The sequence below is a fragment of the Papio anubis genome, unplaced genomic scaffold (assembly GCF_008728515.1).
Source record: "Papio anubis isolate 15944 unplaced genomic scaffold, Panubis1.0 scaffold531, whole genome shotgun sequence".
NCBI lineage: Eukaryota > Metazoa > Chordata > Mammalia > Primates > Cercopithecidae > Papio > Papio anubis.
Window position 1 is genome coordinate 23,727 of NW_022165521.1, and position 11,131 is coordinate 34,857.

Sequence of the window (11,131 nt, forward strand, 5' to 3'; positions counted from 1 at the left end):
TCCATAATGTGGCAGAACCACTCACAGAACTCAGCGAAGCGCTGTGCGCACGACACCAGCGTATTCTAAAAGATGCCGCTCAGGAACAGCCACGCGGAGGAGGCGCTCAGGGCAAGGGGACCGGTGGAAAGTTGGGGCGGGCGGGTGAATGGCTTCCCTTCCTCACACACCTCACAAAAGCCTTTCCTTCAAGACCCGCTGGCAGCCCCCAAACCACGAGCCATGGCCGGCGCTGTCCCACTAATGAGTCCCCGTTTCCTCACATGAACTCTATGTTTTGACGGGGCCTCCATCTCATTCGGAACCGGGTAAAGAAGGGACAGGACCCCGGACCAGAGCTCCTCCCACACGTGCCCGCGCACGCCGCGCCGGCGTCTTCCCGGTGAGCTCCTCACCCCACAGCCCGGGGAAGGTGCGGGGCTGCGGGCACAGAGCTGAAGGAGGAGGGCTGCAGGCTGGGCAGAGCCGCCGTGCGGGGACCGACAGGAGCGCGGGTCCCTCACCGGAGGGGACTGAGGACAGAGGGCTGAGCGGCGGCAGCGGGGACTCCGTTCACAGACTCGGTCCCGCCGCCGCCATTTGCCGCCGCTGCCGAGGAGGCCCCCCCGCCAGCCTCCGGACGCCCTGCCCCGCACACTCACCATTTCAGGGCTTCAAGGGTGTCGGGAAGTCTTAGCTAGAATCATCCAATACCCGCTGGTCACAGAGCGACTGAGGCTGAGGCTGTGGCAGAATCACCAAAGCCTCCCTGAGAGGGGGAAGCAGGACGGCGAAGCCCTAACCCAGCTCTGGCTGAAGCAAGAGGCCAAGGCCGCACTAGATCCCGGATGCCGCCCCTCCTCCCCTGCTGCGCGCCTGATTGGACGGTTCTCAGTCCAGCGCGCTGATTGGATATGGCTCCAGGCCTCACGCCCTCAGGCTTGGAGTGACAGAAATTGCCAAAATACAGTGTGCTGATTGAGGCAAGTGACAGACTCGGGCCTCTAGGCACTTTGAGGCAGGACTTTCTCTCTGTACTAGGCCTGGCTCTGCACAGGGTTCATTTTTAACCTTGTGCGCGCACATACACAGACGCACACTTGTTCACAAATGGAAACAATATAATGACAATTATTTTAATATTTTAAATATCATAACCTTTCTGACCTGTGGTCTTTTGAGTAGGATACCTGAGATTTGAAAAGGAAAGCAAACCTCCAAAAAATAAAATGTTAGCTATTTGTGAATTTTCAATTTTTTGTTAGCCACATCAAAACTAAGAAAAAGAAGCAAGTGAAATTTTTTGTGATAATTTTAACCTAATGTATCCAAAATATTGACCAGGCCCGGTGGCTCACGGTTGTAATCCCAGCACTTTGGGAGGCCAATGTGGGTGGATCACATGGTCAGGTGATCCAGACCATCCTGGACCACATGGTGAAACTCCATCTGTACTAAAATACAAAAAATTAGCCAGGCATGGTGGCGTATGCCTGTATTCCCAGCTACTCAGAAGACTGAGGCAGGAAAATTGCTTGAACCCGGGAGACGGAGGTAGCAAGTGATGTGAGATCATGTGACTGCACTCCAGCCTGGTGACAGAGCAAGACTCCATCTCAAAAAATAAATAAATAAAATTTTAAAACCCCAAATATTATTGTTTTAATATGTGAACAATATGTAATTAGAAATAAGGTATATTTCTGATCTGATTCTTCTAAACTCACTGTGTATTTTATGTTTGCAGCACATTTTACCTCAAACCAGCCACATTCCAGGTACCCAGTAGCTAGATATGGCAGGTGGCAGCCACACTGAGTGCAGCCATGAAGGCTCTGACCTCAGGGAAGTGAGGGCCTGAACACCTCTTTTCTGCTGGAAGTGAGGGAACAGTCTCTCTACCAACTTTTCTCTTCAGGCTCAAGGATGGGTAGGACAGTGCTCCTAGAGAGAGCAGGGGCTGCAAGCTGAGTGTCCACGGGAAGACCACGGTCTCCCAGTTACTGTTTGGTGCCAGTGTCTGGTATCCTCAGTTCAGCCAGGTGTGAACTCTCGTTCCATGAGCAGGAAGAATAAAGCACATGGACACCAGAGAGTGAATGAAGCAGAATAGGATTTATTAAGCAAAAGGAAAACTCTCAGCAGCAAGAGGGGACATGAAAGCAGGTTGCCAGAAAATGGGGCTGAGTTCTGAGTCTTTTATGTGGCAAGAACAAGGAAATCTTCTGTGGATTCTGCCCAAGTGAGAGGAGTAAAGTTCCCCACTAAGGATGTTGTATCTGGGCATGCCTGGGGTTGACCACAGTGACTCCATCTTGGTTGTTACCCATGAGTGCTCAAGCAAAACCCACAGCGGGTGGAAAGAGTGAAGTTAAAACCAAAATAGCTATGTCATGTTAGTAACATTATAAGGAACTGGGTCAAGTTAATGACATTTAGGTTGATTTATTACACCTGGGCCTAAGTTGGGACAGTCCCTTCTGAGTAACATCCTGGCATAAGAGGAAGTTCTTAACCCCATTTCTTCCTGCTAGCTACAGGGGTGGTGCATGTGCAGTCCCGTGGTTGTTTTTCATCTCCCGAGACCTTCCCTCCCTATCTTCCTAACCAGCCTCTGACCACCTCCTCTCTCAGGGGATCCTTTTCCTTTTAAATATCAGACAGTAAACAAAGAATGATGGGGCCACAGGAGGAGAGAGCACCATGTCTTCAGATCTCTTCACAGCCTTGCCCTCCAGAGTTTAGATGTGGAGGGAATAGATTAAAAGCAAACTTCTTGTTTTGCTATTTATCTTTGGACCTAATTACCAGGCTGTAACTGTATGTTTTTCTCCCGTGGTATGGGGCACTGTGTGAGTTTAAGCACCAATCACATGCATTCACATCAACCTGCACTTCTGTTCCCAGAAGGAAGGCAGTTAAGTGTGAGCTGTCCAGGTCCTTGTCATTTTGAACAAAAAAACTGAACAAAACAAAGGAATGAAAAGCAGGAAGGATGCAGCGAAAGCAAGAATTTATGAAAATGAGAAAGCACTCCACAGGGTGGGTGTGGGTTCCAGCAGGCAGACTGAGGACCTGGTTACAAAGTTTTCTGGGTTTTAAGTACTCCTTTTGAGGTCCCTATCAGCTACCCCATTATTTGGATGTAGGATTTGGTCAGTGGCTAATCAAAGGCTGAGGCGAATTGGTACCCCATGCAGATGAAGGCATGGCCTGTGCTTGGCCCTCGGCCACTCCAAGGCACTCTCCTTTTCTATCAGAGAACTGGTGCCAGGGGGAGGGCTGTAGCAACAGTTGCCTTTGATCCTTTGCTACTCAGGTGTAGATGAGGTTTCTCCTTTTGGTTTACATGTAGGAAGTTCACGTTAATTGGCCTTAGGTTCCCTGCTCCCAGACCTTGGTGTTTTTTCTTTTAGGAAGTCAGCATGAATTAGCCTTAAGTTCCCGCCTCCAGACCCTATTCTCCTGCCTCACTTCTGTGTAAGTAAATACCATCTTACAACAAATTTAACTTTAAATAAAGGAAAAAAGAAAATCAATACTTACAGGGTGCCAAGCATTTGCAGGTTATTTGTAATCAATCTGTCCTGGCATCCTGGAATCCTGTCTTTAATGGGTATATATAATACTAAGCTATAACTGCATAACAAACAATCCCAAAACATACTAGCTCAGCATTGAGCTGCTTAGAAATTTAGGCTGGGCTCAGCTGGACCATTCTTCTGGGTTCAGTTTGGCTCCTACAGGTGTGAGTGGTCAGCTGCTGGTGAATTAGGTGGCTCTGCTTCTGGGAGTGAACTGTCTGTAAACTGAGGCACTTTGGCTTTTCCCAGCATGCTATTTTATCCTCCAGAAAGCTAAAATGGGATTGTTGTCATAAAGATGGAAGAATTCTGAAAAAGATAACAGAAGCATTTAGGGACTTTAAACCTGGGGCCCAAACTGGCACACTGTGCCAGTGCAAATAAGTCAAGAGAGATTCAAGGTTTGGGAAACAGAATCTGTCTCTGGATAGGAACGACTATAAAAGCCATTTCCAAGGACATGAATAAGAAATTTTTCAAATTGCTGTTTTTGCAATCAATTTTATCATTACTTTTCTTGCAGATGTGTCTTATATAACTATCCCACAGCTACTAAGCAGCTGGCTGGGACTCAGGATCAATGTTAGCCTGACTCTGAAGCCCATGCACCTCCATAGACCACACTACTCAGCCAGGTTTCCTGGTCCTTCAAGGGGCTGAAGAGTGACACTTCTGAAGTAGAAGCAAGTTTGTTTTGTTTTTTTTTTTTTTTTTTTTTTTTGTTTTTTTTTTGAGAATCTCATGCCACTCACCCCTTACTCTTCACCATTGGAAATAATTCATTCCAGGGAATGGTTCTGAAGTGTCTTGGAAAAGCTGGAAACAATTTGAGAAAATTGCTGAGCATTGGGTTTAGGCAATTAATGCCCAACATTATATTTTTAATTTATCATAGGAGAAATTTGAAAACACCTATAATGCAATCATCATATCTGCAAACTCTTTGTATTTTTTTAATTTGTTGACTATTTATGATTTTTAATATAGACTAAGTCAGATTACTGTTCCTGAAACAACTTTTGCTCCGAAGGCAAGTGACATAGCAATAGGGCTGCTGATATTTTTTCCCTCTGCAATTTAGTCAACCAGCAGAGTATGCTTTGAAGGGCCAAGATGTTTTCTAAGATCCCACTTTTATGAGCAGCTATAGGGCAAATGCCTGGAGCACACATAGAAATCACACACAACCAATACATTTCTGACCCTGAAGCAATGCTTCTTTCCCTTGGATGCATGTTAGCCTGCTGTGCGTGTGGATAGTGGTATTTAAAGTTCCCAAACCCAAGTTGCAAGGGAATAATTAAGCCAGAATCTCTAGAGTGAGACCCAGGCAACAGTGTGATTTAAAGCTCTCCAGGTGATTACAATATGCAACCACACTCACAAATGTCTGCTGTAAACCAACATCTTTCGTAGAACTAGTTGAAAATATTTCTCAAAATAATGTAAAAATTGTTTGCTGTTGAGTTGTGGCTTTTCAGTCCTACCTGTATTGTCTACATTCTGTCCTTTGCAAAACTGACCTCTGCTACTTGTTTTGTTCCTAATTCAAACCAGTTCTACAAACACTGAGTGCACACTATGTGCAGCCCACGGTGCTAGATGGCCTGACCGTAGTGAATATTATTATGGAGGAAGGACTTTGCTGTAAGAAATTGCATTCCCCAAAACTAAAACCATGCTGCTTACTCAACTGAGGTAAAAAATGGAAGACTATCACGCCTATAATCCCAGCACTTTGGGAGGCCAAGGCAAGTGGATCATGAGATCGGAGATGGAGACCATCCTGGCTTACATGGTGAAACCCCGTCTCTACTAAAAATACAGAAAATTAGCCAGGTGTGCTGGCGTGCGCCTGTAGTCCCAGGTACTCGGAAGATTGAGGCAAGAGAACTGCTTGAACCCAGGAGGTAGAGGTTGCAGTGAGCCGAGATCATGCCACTGCACTCCAGCCTGGTGACAGAGTGAGACTCTGTTTCAAAAAACAAACATTGCTATTATTCTGAAATATTAATTTAGGATTAAATATGTAATATTTAAATTTTTATTGATATATAACATGCATACAGAAATACTTCTGCAATGAAGTATTAATGTAATGCTCAATAAATTATAACAAAGCCAATACATTTGTGTAACTATAGAACTATGCTTGTTTTTGCCCACAAACTATTTCCTCTTTTCCTCCTCCCCAGATGTAAGTACAAGCTTAAGAGCTAGTGTTATAGATGGGTTTTTTTTGTTTTGTTTTTTGTTTTTTGTTTTTGAGACGGAGTCTTGCTCTGTCACCCAGGCTGGAGTGCAGTGGCCGGATCTCAGCTCACTGCAAGCTCCGCCTCCCGGGTTCACACCATTCTCCTGCCTCAGCCTCCTGAGTAGCTGGGACTACAGGCGCCCGCCACCTCGCTGGGCTAGTTTTTTTTTATTTTTTAGTAGAGACGGGGTTTCACCGTGTTAGCCGGGATAGTCTCGATCTCCTGACCTCATGATCCGCCCATCTCGGCCTCCCAAAGTGCTGGGATTACAGCCTTGAGCCACCGTACCCGGCCGATGGGTTTTTTTAAAATATGTGTTTTATCAGAGAATATTTTAAATTTTCACCGGCAATAAACAAAATAGTATAATAGACTGATGCTCAGCCTCAACATCTACTAATTAAGTCTCATTTTTGTTTAATTTCTACTTCAATTCCTTCCCCGTCCCCACTTTTTTACTGTTTTTATTTTCTGTAAGATAAGATGTATATGCATTGAAACATAGTCTTTACTGTACCTTTCTGACAAATCAATACATCTTATATACTTTTCCCTTTCAAATATAGAATTACTGCCACTTAACAATTATTAATGTGCATGTGAATCACCTGGAAATACTTGAAGTTTAGATTTTGATACAATATATCTGGGTTTTGCCTGAAAATGTGTATTTCTACCATGTAGAGCACATGATAAGTACAAGATCTCTTTGTCTAAAATGTATAATACTTGAATAAAATTAAGAAAAATTGGGCTGGGCACGGTGGCTCACACATGTAATCCCAGTACTTTGGGAGGCCGAGGTGGGCTAATCACCTAAGGTCAGGAGTTTGAGACCAGCCTGACCAATATAGAGAAACCTCATCTCTACTAATGTAGCAGGATGAGCAGCAGACAAAACTCCTCAGACACCGAGTTAAAGAAGGAAGGGGGCCGGACGCGGTGGCTCAAGCCTGTAATCCCAGCACTTTGGGAGGCCGAGACAGGTAGATAACGAGGTCAGGAGATCGAGACCATCCTGGCAAACACGGTGAAACCCCGTCTCTACTAAAAAGTACAAAAAAAATATAGCTGGGCGAGGTGGCGGGTGCCTGTAGTCCCAGCTACTCAGGAGGCTGAGACAGGAGAATGGCTTAAACCCGGGAGGCAGGAGCTTCCAGTGAGCTGAGATCCGGCCACTGCACTCCAGCCTGGGTGACAGAGTGAGACTCCGTCTCAAAAAAAAAAAAAAAAAAAAAAAAGAAGGAAGGGGTTTATTCGGCCGGAGGCATCAGCAAGACTCCTGTCTCAAGAGCCGAGCCCCCCGAGTGGGCAATTCCTGTTCCTTTTAAGAGCTCACAACTCTAAGGGGGTGCATGTGAGAGGGTTGTGATCGATTGAGCAAGCAGGGGGTACATGACTGGGGGCTGCATGCACCGGTAATTAGATCCAAACAAAACAAGATAGGGATTTTCACAGTGCATTTCTATACAATGTCTGTAATCTACAGATAACATAACTGATTATAGGTCAGGGGTCGATCTTTAACTACTAGGCCCAGGGTGCGGTGCCAGGTTATCTGCCTGTGGATTTCATTTCTGCCTTTTAGTTTTAACTTCTTCTTTCTTTGGAGGCAGAAATTGGGCATAACAAGGTATGAGGGGTAGTCTCATCCCTTACTAAAAATACAAAAGATTAGCCAGGTGTGGTGGCACATGCCTGTAATCCTAGCTACTCGGGAGGCTGAGGCAGGAGAATTTCTTGAACCGGGAGGTGGAGGTTGCAGTGAGCAGAGATTGTGCCATTGCACTCCAGCCTGGACAAGAAGAGCAAAACTGTATCTCAAAAAAAAAAAAAAGAAAAGAAAAGAAAAGAAAAAGAAAAATTGACCTCAGGTAAAAGAAGAAATCAAAACGCATGTGCAATATGCTATCTGTAGGAGCATTTCGTCAACAATGACTCACAGTCATATGTGACCTTCACGCACGTCCATGTAAAGACACCACCAAATAGGCTTTGTGTGAGCAACAAGGCTGTTTATTTCACCTGGCTGCAGGAGGGCTGGGTCTGAAAAGAGAGTCAGCACAGGGAGATAGGGGTGGGGCTATTTTATAGGATTTTGGTGGGTAGTGGAAAATGACAGTCAAAGGGGGTTTTTCTCCTATGGGCAGGGGTGGGGGTCACAAGGTGCTCAGTGGGGGAAGTTCTGAGGCAGGAGAAGGAATTTCACAAGGTTAATCGCTCAGTTAAGGAGGGGCAGGAACAAATCACAATAGTGGAATGTCATCAGTTATGGCAGGAACTGGCCATTTTCAATTCTTTTGTGATTCTTCACTTGCTTCAGGCCATCTGGATGTATACGTACAGGCTTGGGCTCAGAGGCCTGACATGACCTTTACTGAATTGCCGAAAATTCAGTCATTTATACACCAAGTGCACACATATTTCATGGTTTCCTATTAAAATTGCATTTAATACCTTTAGAAAATCAACTCAGTTTTCTTATAAAATTAAGTAACATTTTACATGACAATATAAATTCCATTTATATTAAACTTAATCATACATAATTTTATTAGGCAGTGTCTGTGTGTCTACCACTGAATATTCTTTGAGTTCCAGCGTTTGCACAGGCACCACAGCTGAGAAACACAGATTCTGGGTCTTTGTCTGTGTGACTGAGCCAAAGGTGGACGTTATGTTCAACTGTTGAAAGGCATTTTTATTGCCATTCCGACTTGACAATGATACATCTAAAAAGATAATGGAATGGATGTTAATTCCTGTCAAACAGATCACTAGCAATTTCTTCCTTATGCAGAGGTTGCAATGAGCCAAGCTCATGCCACTGGATTCCAGCCTGGGCAACAGAGCAAGACTGCCTCAAAAAAAAAAAAAAAAAAAAAAAAAGAAGAAGAAGAAAATAAAGGAACAAAGATTTGTTTTCTGAAACACAACAGCCAAAAGCGAATAAGTTCAGTTTCAATAAATGGACCAAGATCTTCAAAGACATTTTCTAAAGAAAGCTTTGCAAATGGCCAAGAGACATTTGAAAATATAATAAAAATTATTATTATTATTTTTGAGATAGAGTCTTGCTCTGTCGCCCAGGCTGGAGTGCAGTGGTGCAGTCTCAGCTCTATGCAAGCTCCACCTCCTGGGTTCACACCACTCTCCTGCCTCAGCCTCCAGAGTAACTGGGACTACAGGCACCTGCCACTGAAACTAGGCCTCATAAACCTTAGAAACTAGGCCTCAGGTCCCACCCTGCCTCGATAGGGTCCCACCCTCACCTCGAAACAACCCTATAATCAACTCCCCATGGGGTCCCACCCTACAATTCCGGGGTCCCACCGGTTCCCGACCAATAACTCCAGGAAAGATCCCTCATAAGGTCCTGTTTCAACTAATTAGAACAAGACTTGCTCAGCCATATGATTCCACCATTGCTTTGCTTTGAATTTCACGCCATAAGCTGTGTTGAACTGTGTTGCCTATATAAATGCCTGTGGGTCAGCAGTCAGTCCCAGGGCCAACTTAGAGCTTGGGACCCTAGTGTCCAGTAATAAATAACTCTCTGCTGTGAATTTCTGTGTCGGCAAACTCTTTTCTCACACTTCTGCCCCAGGAGGAATCGACAGTTCGGTTCCAACATTTGGTATCATGGGATACGTCTGAGGACCGACCATCCCGGGCGGAGACGATCTGGTCTCAGCCGGGCCACAATGACTGTCAGACTGAACCATTCCATGGTTCTGTCTGTCTTGGTCGGCTACCTGAATTCTGGGACCTTCTGAATTAAGTGGGAAGGGGGACAGACGCCTTCACCTCACGCCTCGGGGACGTTCTGGCTGTGAACAGAAGGCTGACGACCTTCCTTAAATTGTAGGCAGGTCGCTCCTGCCGCCTGAATATTTTGCGGTCTTGTGGCGCCACCGGGTCATGCCAGTTTCTCCTTACTTCTTGTCTGGTCTTTGTTTTGTTACTTTCTGTTATATGTGGACGAAATGGGACAAACGTGATGACTCCCTTTGTTCTGGACCCTGACTCACTTCCCTGACGTCCGCCTCGAGCCCACAACCTCTGTAGAAGTCCGTATGACTCCATGGCAAAAATTCTTCCTCGTCCGGTAATAACCTCCAAGTTGGGTGGCCTCAGACGGAAATTTAACTTCACTATCTTGTAGGTTAAAGTGATGGATCCACCTGACTATATATAATTACTTGGGAGGATCTGGTCCAAAGTCCTCTGTGAAACTCCTCCATTCTCGTGATCCCACCTACCTCTTTAGCCCGGAAGAATCGAACTGACGCCATTACAAGCCAGTCTCCCAGATGAACTTGCAGAGGGATTCTCCTTCTGACTTTCGCCTCCTTTCTGCACCTGAAAGCCCTGAGACGCACCTTTTATGCTTCACCCTTGCCCCCTGTTTTGTTCCGCCTTCTCTACCACCTCGCCCCACCACTGCCTCCTGACCCCGCTCTCTGAAGGCCATCTCGGAACTCACCCCTCGGACGCCGCCACCGACACCTCGTCTCCGCTTGCGGCGGACCGAGGACCCAGATGGCCCTCCCACTTGGCGATCCTCCCTTTTCCCTCTCCGCACCGTCAATCGCACGGTCCAATACTGGCCCTTCTCTGCCTCTGACCTCTACAACTGGAAAACCCATAACCCTTCCTTTTCCCAAGACCCTCAGGCCCTAACCTCGTTAATAGAATCCATTCTCCTCACCCACCAGCCCACCTGGGATGATTGCCAGCAACTCTTGCAGGTCCTCCTGACCACTGAAGAAAGGCAGCGGGTCCTCCTGGAGGCCCGGAAAAATGTGCCAGGGCCAGGAGGCCTCCCAACCCAACTCCCCAACGAAATAGACGAGGGATTTCCCCTCACCCGCCCGGACTGGGACTATGAAACGGCACCAGGTAGGGAGAGTCTCCGAATCTATCGCCAGGCTCTGTTGGTGGGTCTCAAAGGGGCAGGAAAACGCCCCACAAATTTGGCTAAGGTAAGAACCATAACCCAGGAAAGGGACGAAAGCCCGGCAGCCTTTATGGAAAGGCTTCTGGAAGGGTTCCGAATGTATACCCCATTCGATCCAGAGGCCTTAGAACATAAGGCTACCGTGGCCATGGCGTTCATAGACCAAGCTGCATCAGATATCAAGGGAAAACTCCAAAGATTAGATGGGATCCAGACCTATGGATTACAGGAATTGGTTAGGGAGGCAGAAAAAGTATATAATAAGAGGGAAACTCCCGAGGAAAGGGAAGCCAGATTAGCGAAAGAACAGGAGGAACGAGAGGATCATAGAGATCGAAAGAGAGATAAGCACT